This window comes from Adiantum capillus-veneris, chromosome 8, assembly GCF_014529385.1.
Source record: "Adiantum capillus-veneris isolate H3 chromosome 8, ASM1452938v2, whole genome shotgun sequence".
Taxonomy (NCBI): Eukaryota; Viridiplantae; Streptophyta; class Polypodiopsida; order Polypodiales; family Pteridaceae; genus Adiantum; species Adiantum capillus-veneris.
Genome location: NC_140938.1, coordinates 128,906,451 through 128,924,354, shown reverse-complemented (window position 1 = coordinate 128,924,354; position 17,904 = coordinate 128,906,451). Strand labels below are relative to the sequence as shown.

The following is a 17,904-nucleotide window of genomic DNA, read 5'->3' as shown; positions in this document are numbered from 1 at the left end:
TTGCGGCCTTTGAAGAAGAAGCACCAAACACCGGTTGTGCATAGACAAGCAGTAATGGATGCCACTGTGACTATGATACCCACTATCAAGCCTATGTTGCGCTTTGTAGAAGCCAACCCATTAGCAAAGCTGGATGAGATCAGTCCAGTGAGTGAATTCCATGACACATCAAAAGAGGATAGTTTAGGCAAAAGGCCGATTCCACCATGCAGCTCGTCGGAAATCTTGTTATGCTAAAGATTTAGGGTCTGAAGATGTTGGCAATCCTCCAAAGTGAAAAGTATTTTCCTAAGAACCTATTCTGTGAAAGATCAAGCGAAGCACTATTAGGAACCTGCTTGCAGATATCATTGGGTATAAACGTTGGGTATGGACCCGATGAAGCCATTATGCCACAAGGCAAGGTTCTGAAGAGCTATACATTGAGTCAGTCCAGAGGCGAAGGACCCCTCAAGCCCTGCATTTTGAAGCTTTATTTCCAAGACCTTGTTCTTTCCAGTATTCCAGCACGAGATGCCAATGAAGTTGCAGTCAGACCTTTCCAACGAATTGCCAAATATCTTACTGGACTGATGATTGGTGGGATCTTTCACAGAGGCCTTGAATTCTTGCAAGCATGTTGAGCTTATATGTGAAGCTACTCAATATATGGCTTCTCTATATATGGCACCCAGGTCCCCTCTATATATACATCATCTCATGTGTGTATTCTACACACTTTGGGGTTCTATTTCTGTTCTCTCTCTCTCTCTCTCTCTCTCTCTCTCTCTCTCTCTCTCTCTCTCTCTCTCTCTCTCTCTCTCTCTCTCTCTCTCTCTCTCTCTCAACATGGTATCAGAGCAGTACGTTTTTGTTTTCGATTTTTCTCCTGATCAAAAATGATTTTGGCAAAACTACTCACGTGAGGCACTGAAATTGATGTGGTCTACAACTTTGCAGAAGAAAGTTTTTTCAAATTCTGCACCAATTTTGAGTTATCGTTCGCGGACTGCGTACATATCTGAAAAGCAACTTCCGATTTTTGTTTTTAATTTTTTCTACTAATTGAAAACGATTTTACAAAAACTACCCGGAGTAACCACCGAAATCAATGTGGTCTACATCTGTGCAGATGAAAGTTTTTTCAAATTCTGCACTGATTTTGAGTTTTGTTGGCGGATTGCGTACATGCCTGAAAAACAACTTTTGTTCTTGCTTTTTTATTTTTCTCTTAATTGAGAACAATTTTGCAGAAACAACCTGCGCAGGCACAGGAATCGATCTGGTCTACAACTTTGCAAAAGAAAGTTTTTCCAAATTCTGCACTGATTTTTAGTTATCGTTGGCGGACTGTGTACATGCCTGAAAAGCAACTTTTGTTTTTGGTTTTTTGATTTTTCTGCTAATTGCAAATGATTTTGTAGAAAGTATTCGCTTGAGCCATCGGAATCGATATGGTGTATAACTTTGCAGAAGAAAGTTTCTCTAAATTCTGCACCGATTTTGGGTTATCGTTCTCGTATTGCAAATATGTTTGAAAAGCAAATTTTACTTTTTACTTTTGATTTTCCTCATAATTGGAAACTTATCAATTATATTTTCTCTTCATCAATCATATATTTGTTACTGACATAACTTTGTTGAGACTCATTGATATCACTACGTTGATAAATGTCGTTTTATGTAGTATATACACATGTCATTTGCATCACGTAATCACGCATCTTGTACTTTTACGTTCATACTTATATGGTATCGTATGTATATATGTCGTCAAAAGAGTGACGTCGCGAACCATCTCTTATGGCATTGTGAATGTAATTATTTCACTAACGATGCTAATAATTTTCATGACTATGATTTTTGAGTCTATGATCTATGTAGGATTGATCAAAGAATTGATTTCATGAAGAGAAACTTGGTGACAATAAAAGATTTATGAAGACGTGTTTGGTGATGCCATATTGATGACAAGCTACACAACAGATTCACGAAGACACTTTTGATTACGAGCTAATCGATAGCCTTTACACCTCTTTATTGAACCTTTGTATTCATTATTGTATTTGATAGTATAGGAGTGATGTAGCTCCTCATAAAATATTCACTATAAAAGGAGTGATGTAGTTCCTCATAAAATATTCATTGTAAAAGGAGTGATGTAGCTCCTCATGAACATTTGTACATTCAATAATTTTTATAATATAACGGTGGGTGTATATAGAGCTGTGGGTTTTTCCCTTGATCCCCCAAGGATTTTTTCATCAACAGTTAGGGACCCTTATTTGAGCGGGGGTGTTGAGCTTATATGTGAAGCTACTCAATATATGGCTTCTCTATATATGGCACCCAGGTCCCCTCTATATATACATCATCTCATGTGTGTATTCTACACACTTTGGGGTTATATTTCTGTGCTCTCTCTCTCTCTCTCTCTCTCTCTCTCTCTCTCTCACAACAAAGCACTAAAAATCATCCTCTGCAAGAGCTTGACTAAGGATTGAAAGGGCGAGAATGCAGAGAAAAGGGCCAGCCAAGCCGCAACCCATTGCATTTTCTCACAATTCCAACACAGATGCACACATCAGCACAAAAGACTCTCCCAATGACGCAGAGCCGAGCTCTTCTTCCAAGGGATTTATGAAAGAGCTATGAGTATTGACATCTACAAGGAAGGAGGAAGAGGCACATAAAGCAGGTGAAAAAATACCCCAGTCTTGGAGACTTCATGCTCAAACCAGGCGAGGAAAGAGAACTCTTCCCTCCTCGAATCCTCAGAACCATGAACAAAAAAAACAACAAAAGAGGGTGATGTAAATACTCAGCTTCTATCAGATAGGCAAAATTGTTTCATTTTGCATCTTCAATAAATATACAGAGTAGCCAACGCATGTTGTATCAACAACTTAAGATTGCATGGGCATTGGGCTTTTTAATCAAAATATGGTCCCATTGTACTTAGTATAGTTTGCAACTCGGACCACAAGCATGGGAGCTGCGAGGCCAAGCACTTCCAAAACACACTGCTTGCTGCCTGCTGAAATCCTTCTCTGGTGTGTTCAAGGCCTGTTCTACAATCCATAGCCAGGTTCTAGTTTTAGTTTATTTGGTCTTTAATGTCCACATCACTGCCATCTATCTCACTGCCCCCGGGGTGAAATGATAGCTGTTCTCAGCAATTGAAAGCATGACCTTCACAAACAAAGCTAAATGAGAGAGCCTAGAGAGACCCAACCTACAAAATTGCGACGAGCTCGTCGAGCAAACAACGTTACTCTGACCACTCTTAGCTCGCAACTACGTTGGAGTCTGGAGATCGCTCGTCCAACAAGCGCACAATTTACTATTTTGGTGTAAGCCGTAAAAAGCAAACATGTGAAGTTCCCACAGTACACGGGCTGAAAATTGCTTCGCATATACCCTCCCTTTCTGCCGAAAGGCAGTGCCAAGGTTTTGAAGAGCTGTACATTGAGTCAGTCCAGAGGCGAAGGACTCCTCAAGCCCTGCATTTTGAAGCTTTATTGCCAAGACCTTGTTCTCCCCGGTATTCCAGCACGAGACGCCAATGAAGTTGCAGTCAGACCTTTCCAACGATTGTCTTCCAAGGGATTTGTGAAAGAGCTATGAGTATTGACATCTACAAGGAAGGAGGAAGAGGCACATAAAGCAGGTGAAAAAATACCCCAGTCTTGGAGACTTCATGCTCAAACCAGGCGAGGAAAGAGAACTCTTCCCTCCTCGAATCCTCAGAACCATGAACAAAAAAAACAACAAAAGAGGGTGATGTAAATACTCAGCTTCTATCAGATAGGCAAAATTGTTTCATTTTGCATCTTCAATAAATATACAGAGTAGCCAACGCATGTTGTATCAACAACTTAAGATTGCATGGGCATTGGGCTTTTTAATCAAAATATGGTTCCATTGTACTTAGTATAATTTGCAACTCGGACCACAAGCATGGGAGCTGCGAGGCCAAGCACTTCCAAAACACACTGCTTGCTGCCTGCTGAAATCCTTCTCTAGTGTGTTCAAGGCCTGTTCTACAATCCATAGCCAGGTTCTAGTTTTAGTTTATTTGGTCTTTAATGTCCACATCACTGCCATCTATCTCACTGCCCCCGGGGTGAAATGATAGCTCTTCTCAGCAATTGAAAGCGTGACCTTCGCAAACAAAGCTAAATGAGAGAGAGAGAGAGAGAGACCCAACCTACAAAATTGCACTCTGACCACTCTCAGCTCGCAACTACGTCGGAGTCTGGAGATCGCTCGTCCAACAAGCGCACAATTTACTATTTTGGCGTAAGCGGTAAAAAGCAAACATGTGAAGTTCCCACAGTACACGGGCTGAAAATTGCTTCGCATATACCCTCCCTTTCTGCCGAAAGGCAGTGCCAACAAATGGAAAATCTCCTCATTTTTTGTTACATTGACTTACTAAGCCTACCCTTTGTAACTATGCCAAATTTGGCATAGTTGTGAAGCTAAAGACATAGTTGGGAGAATGAATGAATAACTAAGCCTCGTGTGACCATGCAAGAGGCTTAGTTATTCATTAAATGCTTTGTGTGTGCATAGTTGGCATAGTTATCAATAACTGATAACAAAGTCTCGCGTGACCATGCCCTTAGATGCAAGCAAATAGGGCACCCACATCGCAGAGACGCTTTTGTGTAGAATCTGGGAGAATGCTCAACCCCTTCAAATTGAAGGTAGAGAGTTTTTCTATTTTTTTTAAATAGAAAGTGGTGACTGCCCCCCAAAAAAAAATCTCCCCCCCCCTCCCCGAGTATCTGTACTCTCTCTCTCTCTCTCTCTCTCTCTCTCTCTGCGTGTGTCATGGCGACTAACGCCGCCCAGAGAAGGTCTCTCTCTCTCTCTTTCTCTCTTTGCGCACTTGCAACCAGGGCTCAAAGCTGAAGGACTCTCTATCTGACTCTGTGTGTGTGTATGTGTGTGTGTGTCTATCGCGCGCGTGAGGCGGACTGGGTTGTCGTCACTTCGAGTGGCGCGTCTTTGACGGCAGCTTGTGCGACCTTGACACGTCCTCGTGACCTGGACCTCTACCTCTTCAAAAGGCCACGTAAGTGGGCTTTTGCATGAGGCACTATAACTATCTATCTATCTATCTATACTATAATAAAAGGGGGCCCCGGCCACGTGGTCGAAGCTACTTAGTCCGGCTGGTGTACTCTACCGGTGACACAGGCGACTGTGAGAGAGTCTAGAGAGAGTAAGAATGTGTGTCAGGTTTGCTGTATCCAAATTAGAGGATCTGCGTTTAATGGTATCTGCGCATCAGAGAGAGAGACAGAGAGAGAGAGACGACTTGCAGCGTTGGTATCTGCGCATGAGAGAGAGAGAGAGAGAGAGAGAGAGAGAGACGACTTTCAGACTCCAGTCATTTTTCCAAAACATACAAAATTCCTTTTCTCCATACCTGAACAAGCGGTCAATGAAGGTGTTTTCCAGTCTATGGAATGGGGACCAGTGGGCTACACAAAGAGGGCAAATCAAAATCAAGTGGGCGCACGCCCCATTCGTTGCCTCCTACCGCAACTTCCAAAGTTCCAGGTCACCAACAACAACATGCTGACCGCCGACGGCAGCTCGCTAGACAGCGCCAAGCTGGCGTGGGTGAAAGAGAACTACATGGTTTACGACTACTGTACAGACCGCGCCCGTTACGCTCTCCTCCCCGCCCGAAAAATTTTAGGCCTCTGGACGCCAGCCGTTGTGTGAACGTATCCATGTACAGGTTTTGGGCGGGCAGTTTTTATGTGCCCCATGCTGTGTGTAGAGTGCTGTATATTCCCGCGATTGATTTATCCCTGCTGTTGTGAAAAATAATATTTGGTTCCATTGTTTTCATCCGTCGACTCTTTCTCATTCTCATGCTAATTCTCATTTGGGTCTTAAAATTGTTGCATTATTGGAAAACTACATATTCGGGGAAATTCTACTCTTAAATGATTTCTTAGTTGTATGGACTGAGTGGTTGGTTGGTTGATTGTTACTCACACCCAAGTTGATTTTGTAGGCGTTGGAGATGAAATTGCTTCATTATTTTAGACCTGATTTCCTTTGTGGGCATCGTCGGGCAAGGCAACGAGGGTCACACACACACACACACACACACACACAAAGAGAGAGACTCGTGAGTCAACCCGACGAGACAGCGAGTGCCACACACACACACACACACACACACACACACACACACAAACAAACACAAAAATGTTGTCTCATGGAGTGCATCAACGAGCCAAAATGACCTATGAGACACAAATTGGTGAATCCGATACCATGTTTGCACCTTGAAGACATGTGGCATTAAAGAAGATGTTGATATATCTTACTTAATTGGAGAGAGTGCAAAGGTGTGTGCAGGTGATTTAACAAGAGAGAGAGAGAGAGAGAGAGAGAGAGAGAGAGAGAGAGAGACAATTGAGAGAGAGACAATCTAGAGAGAGAGTGAGACTGTTGTTAGGTAATGCCTTGAATTTTGATGTTGATGGCCACTGCAGAGAAATGAAATGATATATTAACTTCAAGGTTGAGGCCAAAATGATATATTAACGTCTTCAAGAGGCCAAAATGACATATGAGACACTATAATAAAAGGGGGAGGGACCCCTCCCCCCCCCTTCCCCACACACACACACCTGCCATGTGGCACCCTGCTTTTCTTCAGCCTCTATCGACACTGATCCCTGTAATTGTTTGCGTTGAGAGAGAGAGAGAGAGAGAGAGAGAGAGAGAGAGAGAGAGGCAAGCACACAGGAGTCCCTGCCCCCATGTGGCATCAGCTGCAAATTTCAATTCGTTGGCCGCCTATAAACTCGCTCGCGGCTTGCATATGCTCAATGTGCATGAAGGCTCCATTGAGTAACCACCAAAGGCCAATGGCCATGTCAAACCCACAGAGAGAGAGAGAGAGAGAGAGAGAGAGAGAGAGAGAGAGAGCAACAATATTTGCTACACAAGCAAACATGGAGATGAAGAGAAGAGATCTTTCTTTTGTGAGCTCACTTAAAACTGTGCTAAGAAGAAGGATTTGTTCCAAGGCAGTAGGATACATGCTGATATTCTTGATAGTAGGCTACTTGAAACAAACAGGTCTCTCTCTCTCTCTCTCTCTCTCTCTCTCTCTCTCTCTCAATCAATCAATCAATGTAGGGCTTATGTAGATATTGTTGGCATGCCTAAGCACCGTCAAAGGTCTCACTGTTGTGCTGGTGGTAAGAGAGAACGAGACCCACCACAAACAAAAGCGCGCGCGCGCACACGCACACACACAAAAAGACTGAGATATTCTTGATCTTTTTTTGTGAAATCTGTCAAGACGGAGGGGTTAATTTTATTTGCGAGTTAATCAATTCGTGTGTTTTTTAAAAAAGTCCGGCTCAAGTTTGGGCAAGAAGGTTCTCAAGCCGGTTCAAATTATTTCATTTAGTAACTTGGTATAGAATTGTTTATGTGATGGTTTAATGTATATATTTTATAAATATCCCACATTTAATTGAGATGAAAGTGGAGTTAAGTAAAAGAGGATTTTTGTTGTGAAGAAGGAGGTTGTGTGCACGTTTTCTACTCACGTGTGTGTGTGTGTGTGTGTGTGTGTGTGTGTGTGAGAGAGAGAGAGAGAGAGAGAGAGAGAGAGAGAGAGAGAGAGAGAGAGTTTGCCTGTTCATATGCGTGTGAAAAGGTTCCAAAGCCGGGTCCACAAATAATGTTTTCCGAGTCATTAAAGAGACAGTTAGTGGTGGTTACTCATTGCACTATTATATGCTTATAGTATTCATAGGGGAATAATAATCACAGTGTTTCCCAAGCCCTTAGAAAGGCAGTTAGTGGTGGCTACTCATTGTACTATTAGATGCTTATAAATTTTTTAGGGGAATAATAATCGTAGTGACAAATCATGCATATTTTATTGCACGCCCCACTTTAAAAGTTAGTGGTGGACTAGTAGACGTTTATAATATTCATATTGACAAATCATGCATATATTATTGCACGCTCCAATAGCAGTTAACATTCGAGAAGTGGGACCCCTCATGTCACTAACACATGCCACTCTTCCATCACTATCAATGCTTTTTGAGAGCATGTTGCTTTAGCCTATATAAATGTTATAAGGCAAGCATCATATGCTGCACAAGTGAATCGGAGGTGCTAATCAAGAGATATTTTTTCATTTTCCCTGTACTTATACAATGCCTATAGGATATGCAACTACTGGTAATGAGGTAGTTGAAAAAATCCATGAAGAGCTTCACAAACTCCCCCCCAACACACCCCTTGAAGAAAAGAAGATGTTTATACAGAGAGAGCGTGACACAAACAAGGCGATCCGGATGTTCAACCACCTTAATCGTGCTCGCAACACCGGAGACCAGGAACTCAATGATGGCTTTGAGACAATGCGAGAAGCTCTGGGCAAGTGGGAGACATGGAGGTACATAGACAGGGCTCGAAGGGCCGCTTTATAGATGGAGATTGACCATTAATTGCTTGTCTGCAAACGCACAATCAACCTGGTCGACATCTCTGGCTCTAATGTGGTAGAATATTGAGGCAAGATTTAAATAATTATGCACTACTTTATATATTTAAATAAATATGCACTAGCATATGATAAATTGTACTAGCGTGATGCAAGTTGTACTCTGTGTGTGTGTGTGTGTGCAGGTTTGATTCCCTACCTAATCATGTAAACAACTTATTTTAATTATATGATGCTTATTTTAACTATATGATGGTGTTCCACTCTTCAGTGCCTTGGCGATAATAATTCATATGTCAAGGTTTGGGACCGTCCCCTCCCTCTGTCTGACTTATTATTATTGAAGTAGCTGTGATACTTTTAATCGGCCTGGTCTACTAACACATCTTCAAGATATGTCATAGCTTAGGGTATTGTTGATATCTTGTAGTTAAACTGAACCGCCAAATGTAACTACAAGCTATTTGAAAGCCAAACGTAAAGAAAATCTATGTGAGTTTTTTATATAATGCAAGAAAAAGATGAGCTTGTCTTTAGTATTTACCCTACTTTTAGTAGAATGTTGTTTCCTGTCCATGTAGGTGTTGTTGCAAACAAGGATGAATGCCTAATAAGCCAATTTGAAACTAGGAATCTAAAAAATATTGATGGTTGTACTTGTTTGGGCAGAGACCTCAAAGTAATGATACACGCATAGACTCTTGTAATAAAATAGTAATTAAGAACACTTTACTGAGTTGAAGAACTGCATACGTACATAAACACACATATAAAGAACTATATATATTGTATAAACAAGTACTTAAAAACACTTTACCGAGTTGAAGAACTGCTTACGTACATAAACACAGACATATAAATAAATAAATAAAAAGATATTATATATATATATATATATATATATTCTTAGACCGACAGTGTAAAGAAATACTGACAAGCAATCAAAGTTTTGACAGCATAACAATGTGAAAAATTAAAAAAAACCCATTCCATAATTGCTTCCGTGAAAGCTTGCCTAACTTTCGTTAAGCTTTCCCATTCTATACTTGCTTCCGTGAAGCTTGCCTAACTTTTGTGCATACATGCAACCATGATTATGTTTTTAAACATGAACAAAAAGCATGATTATATTCACAAGCAATCAAAATTTCGACAGCATAACGGCGCGAAAATTCAAACAAAAAAATTTCCCATTCCATACTTGCTTCCGTGAAGCTTTCCTAACTTTTCTGTATACATGAAACCATGATTATGTTTTTAAACATGAACAAAAAGCATGATTATATTGACAAGAAATCAAAATTTCGGCAGCATAATGGCATGAAAATTCAAACAAAAAAATCCCCATTCCATACTTGCTTCTGTGCAGCAGTCAATGCTCACGGGAAGAAGAAATTACATACGCAAAAAAGCATGTACGTGTTGGTATATTACTTTGGTAAATCCAAAGCTCTCAACTAACTTCTATCTAGCATAATAAATATGAAATCATGGCTGAATTGATAAGGACGATCAACACCAACAACATGTCTTCAGTAATACTAAAAAAGTGGCACCCAAACACCATGGTCACACGTCGTTCCATAAAAATCACAAACTAGAAAAAACGATAGATAATATCAATCTTGATGTCAATCAAGGGCAATGTGATCCGGGCTCATATTGTTGCCAGTCAGTCTCCTCATCGCTATCTGCATCAACTGTTGAAATAGCACGTACACATGGAGCCTTGAAGCATGAAAGATGTTGATGGAAGACCTCTAGATCACTATCTATGCAGAGACAGTGTCTAGACAACTCAACGCAAACATTGTCCAAGCCACCACATCCAGAAAACATATCAACAATGTAGGTGTGCTTCGCAGTAAATGTCCGCACAAGCCAGCTAAAAAAAGAAAAAAAATTGCGCATTTTTACTTTATGTAACATAGTCCAATAACGCATAGCAGGAAGCACATATTCTTACCGAAATAAGTCAAGGCTACGCTCGGCGGCACCTCTAAGAGCGTGTCCTCCAATGTACTCTCCGTCGGCACGCTCCACCAGTATTCCGGACTTGGCATCGAAAGAGTTGTTGTCCATGCTCTCTCCATCTTGTCGATCGTAGATAGGACGTTGACCCTTATGATAAACAATCCTAGCAATAGTGTTTCCACCTACAAATTACAATTAGAATGTGATCTAATTGAAGAAAACTACGAGCATGCTTTTCAATCAACAAATAAGTTTACTTACTCTCTCAATCTCAATGGTCTTTCGCACATAACCATCGGGGATCAAAATAAGGATGGTGTGCATCATTTTGAATCCCATCTCGATGGCATGGCTAGACACAATGCCAAAGTGATCAGTGGAGCTTAAGGTGATGTACCACCCATTGTCTACCACATACTTTGAAGCTATTATCGCCACTTTCTTACTTAATTTTTGAGAGAATTGATTCCATGGAGGGACCTGCATAATACGCAATATTGTTAATTTAATTAAAGTTCCAAAACTATCATAGACTGTCCATTGTGGTTTTGAAGGATGCATATCAAAAATTTGTTGGAAAATCCGCAAACAAAAGAGAGGACACTTCATTGCTCTTTTCCCCATCAACATGGGCTGAATGAAGAAAATCCAAGATCTTGCATACGATCAAATACATGTATTTCAAACATTCACAACACACACCACACATAGTTAGTCTTTCTTTTCACATGTGTTTACCATTTCTCATCATCGAGAGAAATTTTGTAAACATCTAGCATGTTGCCAATAACGGTCACATCACAATCTATGGAAGGCACTGCATAATCAGAAAATAAAATATTTCATCAAGAATTGTTGAGTAGAAAGAAAGTGACAACTAGATATCTTTACAAGCAAGTTTACCTGTGGAGCCTTCAACACCTTTTTTGTTCTTTTTGGGAGACTTCTTGGGCTTCTTGGATCTAACAAAATCCAATCGTTTCTTTATAGAGGAGATTGTACTATTGTTTACTCTTTTCGAAGAGGTGGCTTCCTTGGAAGTTGAGCCAATCTCCTCAATACCATTTTCACTTCTTTCAAGAACGAGCTCTAAAGCAAATAAAAATATATTTCTCACAAACATGAGCACTTTGACAATTTTGTAGTTTTTATAAATGCCAAAAAATAACCTTTATATAAGTTCCCTTCATCACGTGGGTAGGTGCCTCGAGTGTAATCTAGCCACCAAGGGCAATACTCAATTTCTCAAGCAATCAAACCATAATCTCTCATCCATAGTGGATACATACACTTCTCACAAGAGAGGTCCCTCCAACTTTCAACAGCAACTGACAACTTCTCCAACAAAGTTTGATCGTAAAGCTAAATTAGCCATCTACATAAAATGCAGTTAACTTTATTTGAGCTCCTTTCCTAAGTGACTTATTTATTATACAAACTCTAAGTAAAAAATTAAATAACAACCATAAAGATATCAATTGTATTACCTGAATAATACTCTCCTCGAAGATTCCATAAGCTCTCGAATTTTTTCATCCGACTCTTTTGTGTTGAGCTTACTCCAAAGCCTCCACAAAAGCTTTATCAATGTGGTCCCTCAATTGGTGATGAAACCATGCTTCAAAGCCCTCCGGCATTTCTTCAATCATTTTTCCTTTGATCCTCAAGCATTGCTTCAAAATACTTCCCCACTACCACTCTTTACGCAAGTACATTCTAAATTTCATTGCACTAATATAACGCTCAAAAGTAACATCATCTACACGGCAATGCATCAAAGAGTGCAATATTTTCTTTTTCCTATAGAGCAAACAATAAACAAACCATAAATGGATTGATTTATTTGATGATTTCATGTGTATTTTTTATCCAAAAGTTATTACCTCTCTGGTGATATTTTAGAAGTTCCCAAAGAGTGACCTTGTCTCTTGTAAGGCCCACTTGATCCTTTTCTCTTATCCAATTGAAGTTAAATAATAAAGAAAGAACCCCTGGCCATTGGCGGGGTTGGCAATGGCCATCATCTATGTTGCATTAGCACGAGATCAAATCAAATCAAATTTTCAATCAAATAAATCAAATTCAAATGACATGTCAACTTACAATTTTGTAGAAATTCAAACATGAATGGTGAGAAGAGAAAGTGTTCACCTTATAAGCTCTTTCTTTGAATACTTTTTCTACTCTTCCTGGAGCAACCATTTCCTTTTCTGGCGATGAAATCGAGGGATCATTGATCTCTTGCATCTCTTTGATAAGAGACAAGTCAAAGTCTCCCTTTTGTAGAGAAAATGAAAAAAAAGCGAGATTTTACAAAATAATGTCAAGCTTTAGAAATTACATAAAAAGTGTACTTTAAGGAAAAAAATATACCTTCCATATGAGCATTGCTAATAAAAGAGCAGAACTGTTGTACCAACTCCCTTTAGATGCCTTCTTCCACAAGCAAGCTTTACCTCTATCCATCGAACCCAATGTTGGGGAAAGTCTTTCATTAAAGAATCTTTGCTTGCCACAACCAGTTTTTGGAACAAGAAGATCTATTGCCCAAAATTTGTGCTCACAGTGGTTATACCAATCCTAAACCACAATATCTTAATTAAATGGCAAGAGAATGACATCGATAAAGTAATAGCAATATCTTTCAAAACAACAAATGTGCCTAATCATTTTGAGAGCGCAAAGCTAGCATAAGCTCCCCCTCTACACTTCTATCAACATAGACAAATTGACACTTGACAGAACAATGTCTCCACTTTATCATTGAAAATTCTACAACAACAAAAAAGAAAATTAGAAAGCAAGAGTAATACAAGACAACTTTACATTAAACAAAAAAACAATCACTTACGAGTTTTTATTAAGCGCATCCAAGTTTTCAAACGGTGATTACCATCCCAAACAATAAATTTTTTTCCCCTTAAGTCTTCCCACTCAAGGGGAAGGGAATTATCACAATCATCGCTTATTTCTCGGCAAATAGGCCCCCATTCATCTTTGTCTAAGTTGGAAACATAATGTTGATCATGGCCTGGCTTCTTAAATGACACAAGAAATGGAGCTCCAAGCACACTGTATCAAGACATCTCAAACCTTTTCACCAAGCCCTCAGGGCTTGGACCCACCGCTCTAATGGCTTTATTTTCCATCAATCTGCAGAGAGGAATGCGAGGAGGTTCCCCACCTCTCTTTACAATAAACCCTCTACAATCTCCTCCAATATTCGACCATGAACATCCTTTCCAAATACTGTTGGATGATCAGCAGGTTTAGCAACAATTGTCGTTGCTTCAGACACGCTGTGGGCCACCAATTCACCTTGTGTAGCATGAATATCTATGAACACCCCTTCTTCATGCACATCACTCAATATATCCTCTTCTTCATGCACATCACCCAAAATATCCTCCTTTCGACGGACATTGAAAGAAGCAATGGAAGATCGTGCATTGGCCCTATGCCCCGTAGTGCCAGACCTTAATGTGTATCCTACTCCTACAAGCAAAAAACAATAAGAACACAACTAGTTTAGTGAGTATGTGGAGATAAATAAAAAGAACACAAATAGCTCAATGTATTTGAAATTACTTTGAGAGATACCTGTCCTGCCACGTTTAGATGGTGTACGAGCCATAATCTATCAACCATAAACAACAAAAATCTTCTTAGCAATGACAATACAAATATAAACTTCTAAATTTTGGCAGCAAAACGACGTAAAATGCAAATTAAAAAAAAAAACCATTCTCAACTTGCTCATGGCAAGGAAAATACAAATCCACTTTGACATTTGTATACCTCTTCTCTACAACGAGTAGTTCTTACATCATTGTAATTGTTACTGTAAGTGTGTGTGTATGTGTGTATGCATGGTGTCTTGTATGCAAGTGTGTTGATGTGTGTGACTGCAAGTGTTTATATGTGTGTCGATGTATGTGTGTGTATGCAAGTGTAATATGTGTGTGTCTGTATGCATGATTGTGTGTGTGTTTGTGCTATGTATGCAAGTGTATTGATGTTGTGAATGCAAGTGTTATAAATATGTGTATGTGTGTATGTATGTGTGTGTGTGTATGCAAGTGTGTTGATGTTGTGAATGCAAGTGTTTATATATGTGTGTGTGTGTATGTATGTATGTGTGTGTATTCAAGTGTAATGTGTGTGCATATGCATGATTGTGTGTGTGTTTGTGCTATGTGTGCAAGTGTTTTGATGTGTGTGAATGCAAGTGTGTATATGTGTATGTGTCATTGTTTGACTGAGTGTGTGTGTATGCAAGTGTAATTTGTGTGTGTGTGTGTGTGTGTGTGTATGAAAGTGTGATGTGTGTACATGCATGAGTATCATTGTGTGAGTGTGTGTGTGTGTGTGTGTGTGTGTGCTTACCTACGCAGGCTCGCCCGATGCACCGGAGGAGGTCCAATAGGAGCTCCATTGGAGCTCCCCCGCGCGCTACCCTCTCACCATGCCTTTCAAGGCATGGAGGAGCTCCAATGGAGCTCCTAATGGAGCTCCCCCATTCCTTTCGAGGCATGGGGGAGCTCCAATGGAGCTCCTATTGGACCTCCTCCGGTGGATCGGGCGAGCGTGCGCAGGTAAGCGCGCGCGCACCCACACACACACACACACACACACACACACACACACAAACACACACACACTCACACACACACACATACACACGTGAGTAGAAAATGTACACACACACACACACACACACAATACCTTGTCTTGTTTTACTCCTTCTTCTTCACAGCAAAACTCCACTTTCACTTCACTCCACTTTCATCTCCTTCTTCACACCAAAACTCCACTTTTACTTCACTCCACTTTCATCTCAATTCAAACTCCACTTAAACTTCACTCCACTTTCATCTCAATTACTACTTTTTTCACACACACCACATATTACAAAAAATGATATTGTGGTATAAACACTCACACACACACATTCATTTATATAGTATATATATATATATATATATATATATATGTATATACACAAAATGGATTCATATATATAATTTTACTAAAAAAATACTACGTTTTTTACACACACACACATAGCCATATATTAAAAAAAATGATTGTATGTGTTTGTGTGTATAAAAAACGTAGCATTTTTGAAGTTAAGTTATACACACACACACACACACACACACACACACACACACAAGATGGAAAAACTATGTGCACAATCATACATACACTCTCTAGAGATAATTATATATATCTTAACTTAAAAAAATGCTACGTTGTTTACACACACCCAAAAAATCATTTATACACACACACAGTAATGTATATAAGTTAACTAAAAAAATTATATATACACACTACCAAGCACACTCACACACATATATATATAAAATGGCAAGATGGAGGCATATATATAACTTAACTAGAAAAATTGCTACGTTTTTTATACAAAGTCATTCATATAGAATGCTACGTTTTTTATACACACACTCACACAATCACACACACACACACACACAAAAGATGGAGACACTATTAGACTCCATTAAATGCAGTCCTTGAACCACCATTTAGAAATTAAATGGCCCCTCAAATTTGATGACATATTCCACTGCTACGTATTTAAAAATTATAACTTACTAGTTTTGAATGCACATACATTCACAACCGTCATATATTAAATGACGTACTAGCCAATTTAAATGCACTTCTTCAATTATGATTTTGATTATTCTTTTAGCCGTCACAAGATCTTATGCAACAGTCTTTTCGTCTACCTACCAATCTTTCACTTTCATTAACCTTCACATCTTTCATTAACCTTCACCAATTTCATTAACCTTCACTTTATCTTTAACTTTCATTAACCTTCACCACCTTCACTTAATCCACCATAGTTTTCTCGCATCTCCACCCTGTAATCTTTTGCTTGAGAGAATATGTCCAACATGAAAGTAACAATAACTTGGAAGGTTGGTGGTCAGATAGTCAACCACGACATTCAGTTGAAGGGAAACTCATTGTTGCTTAGTGCTTACTATTTGCAAAGTTTGTTGCCTCCATCTTGCCATTTTCAATCACTATCTGCTCTTATTGAAAGTGATTGTGGCCTAACAAAAGTCTTACTGCAACCACAGTGGGATATCGAAGGTCATCAGCATTTCTTAATAGATGGATCTTTTTCGAGCTTGTTTGAGCTGCTTCATTCAGACACATTTATACAGGTATCTGACAATGAGAAAGGAAATGACAAAGAGATATCTGAAGATGTTTTAAGCATTGTGCATCTTGAAAGTAGTGGTGATGATATAGGACAGCTCAAAACTCAGTCAATCGTCATTTGGATTCAACAAAATCCAGGGGCAAAAAAGTTAAATGATCTGTTAACATTATGTGGAGCTCCTTTGCAAGTTGCTAAACTTCCACAACATTATGATGGAAACCGTGTTTTGAGTTACCTGTGACTCAGGATTAAAAAAAACGAATGACAGGGATGGAGCAACGCTTTGATGGTCACTTGTAGACTCGCCCATCTGTGACAACCATGGCAATAGCATGCACAATTCTTCTAAGCCACTGTTTGGGATGCATGCAGTGAAATTATTCAACATGTCCTCATTATATTAAGGAAAAAGAATTTAATAGTAGAGATTTTCATGGATATTTGGACAGACAGGTCAAAAAGGACTACCTTGCAATGGAAGAGAATACAACAATAACTTGTCATTATTGTCAGAAGGTTGTTACTTGTGTTGCTGCTTGTCCCTGCAAAATCTATTATGTTTTTCCTAGAGATGGTACAATGTCGCAACTGGCAATACATGTTGGTAAACATTGTCATAATGTTAAGGCAGGAACCTCTAGGGCTGCTATTTCAAGAGTGTGGAAACTGGTAGGTGCAGTACTAAAAATAGAAAAGGATGGCCCAAGAAAAATTCAAATGTTGGTGGCTCAACAACTTGTGCTTCACTCGATCCTTGATTGGTGAGGAAGCTGAAGTTACATCCGATGTACAATTCAATGATTTTTTGGAAGAAATGATGCCACTGGTTCACACCAAAGGGTAAGCGAAACTCAAATTTTTTCCGTGAATTTGTTAAATTTTTAACTATTATAAATTTAGCTTTCTTGTGATGCATCGTGTAGGTTTTCTTCAATTGTTTCAAAGGAGAGGAAGAGTCAAGGTGTTATTATTGGGGATGGATATGATAATATTTTATTGCTTCAAAAAAAGTGCATGTTTCCTTTTTTCCATGGGAATAGATTTCCTGGACAGCGTGAAGATGTTAGTAGCGGCTAACACAGGCTACACCATTTATGCACCAAGTTGTGGATGTGCCATAGTGCACAATATTTACTTTTCATTGTATAGGGCTTGGGCTCATTTAGGACTTCCAAAGTTGTATGAGTTTAGGCTAGAGAGCTCACTTTATCCCATAGTTGAAGGGTTTGAGGCACAAAAC

At 39.4% G+C, this 17,904-nt stretch overlaps 1 pseudogene; it reads right to left on the bottom strand.

Annotated features, from left to right (window-relative positions):
- Positions 1-326: 326 nt before the first annotated feature.
- Positions 327-2,644, bottom strand: LOC147452949 (inactive LRR receptor-like serine/threonine-protein kinase BIR2; annotated as a pseudogene).
- Positions 2,645-17,904: the final 15,260 nt, after the last annotated feature.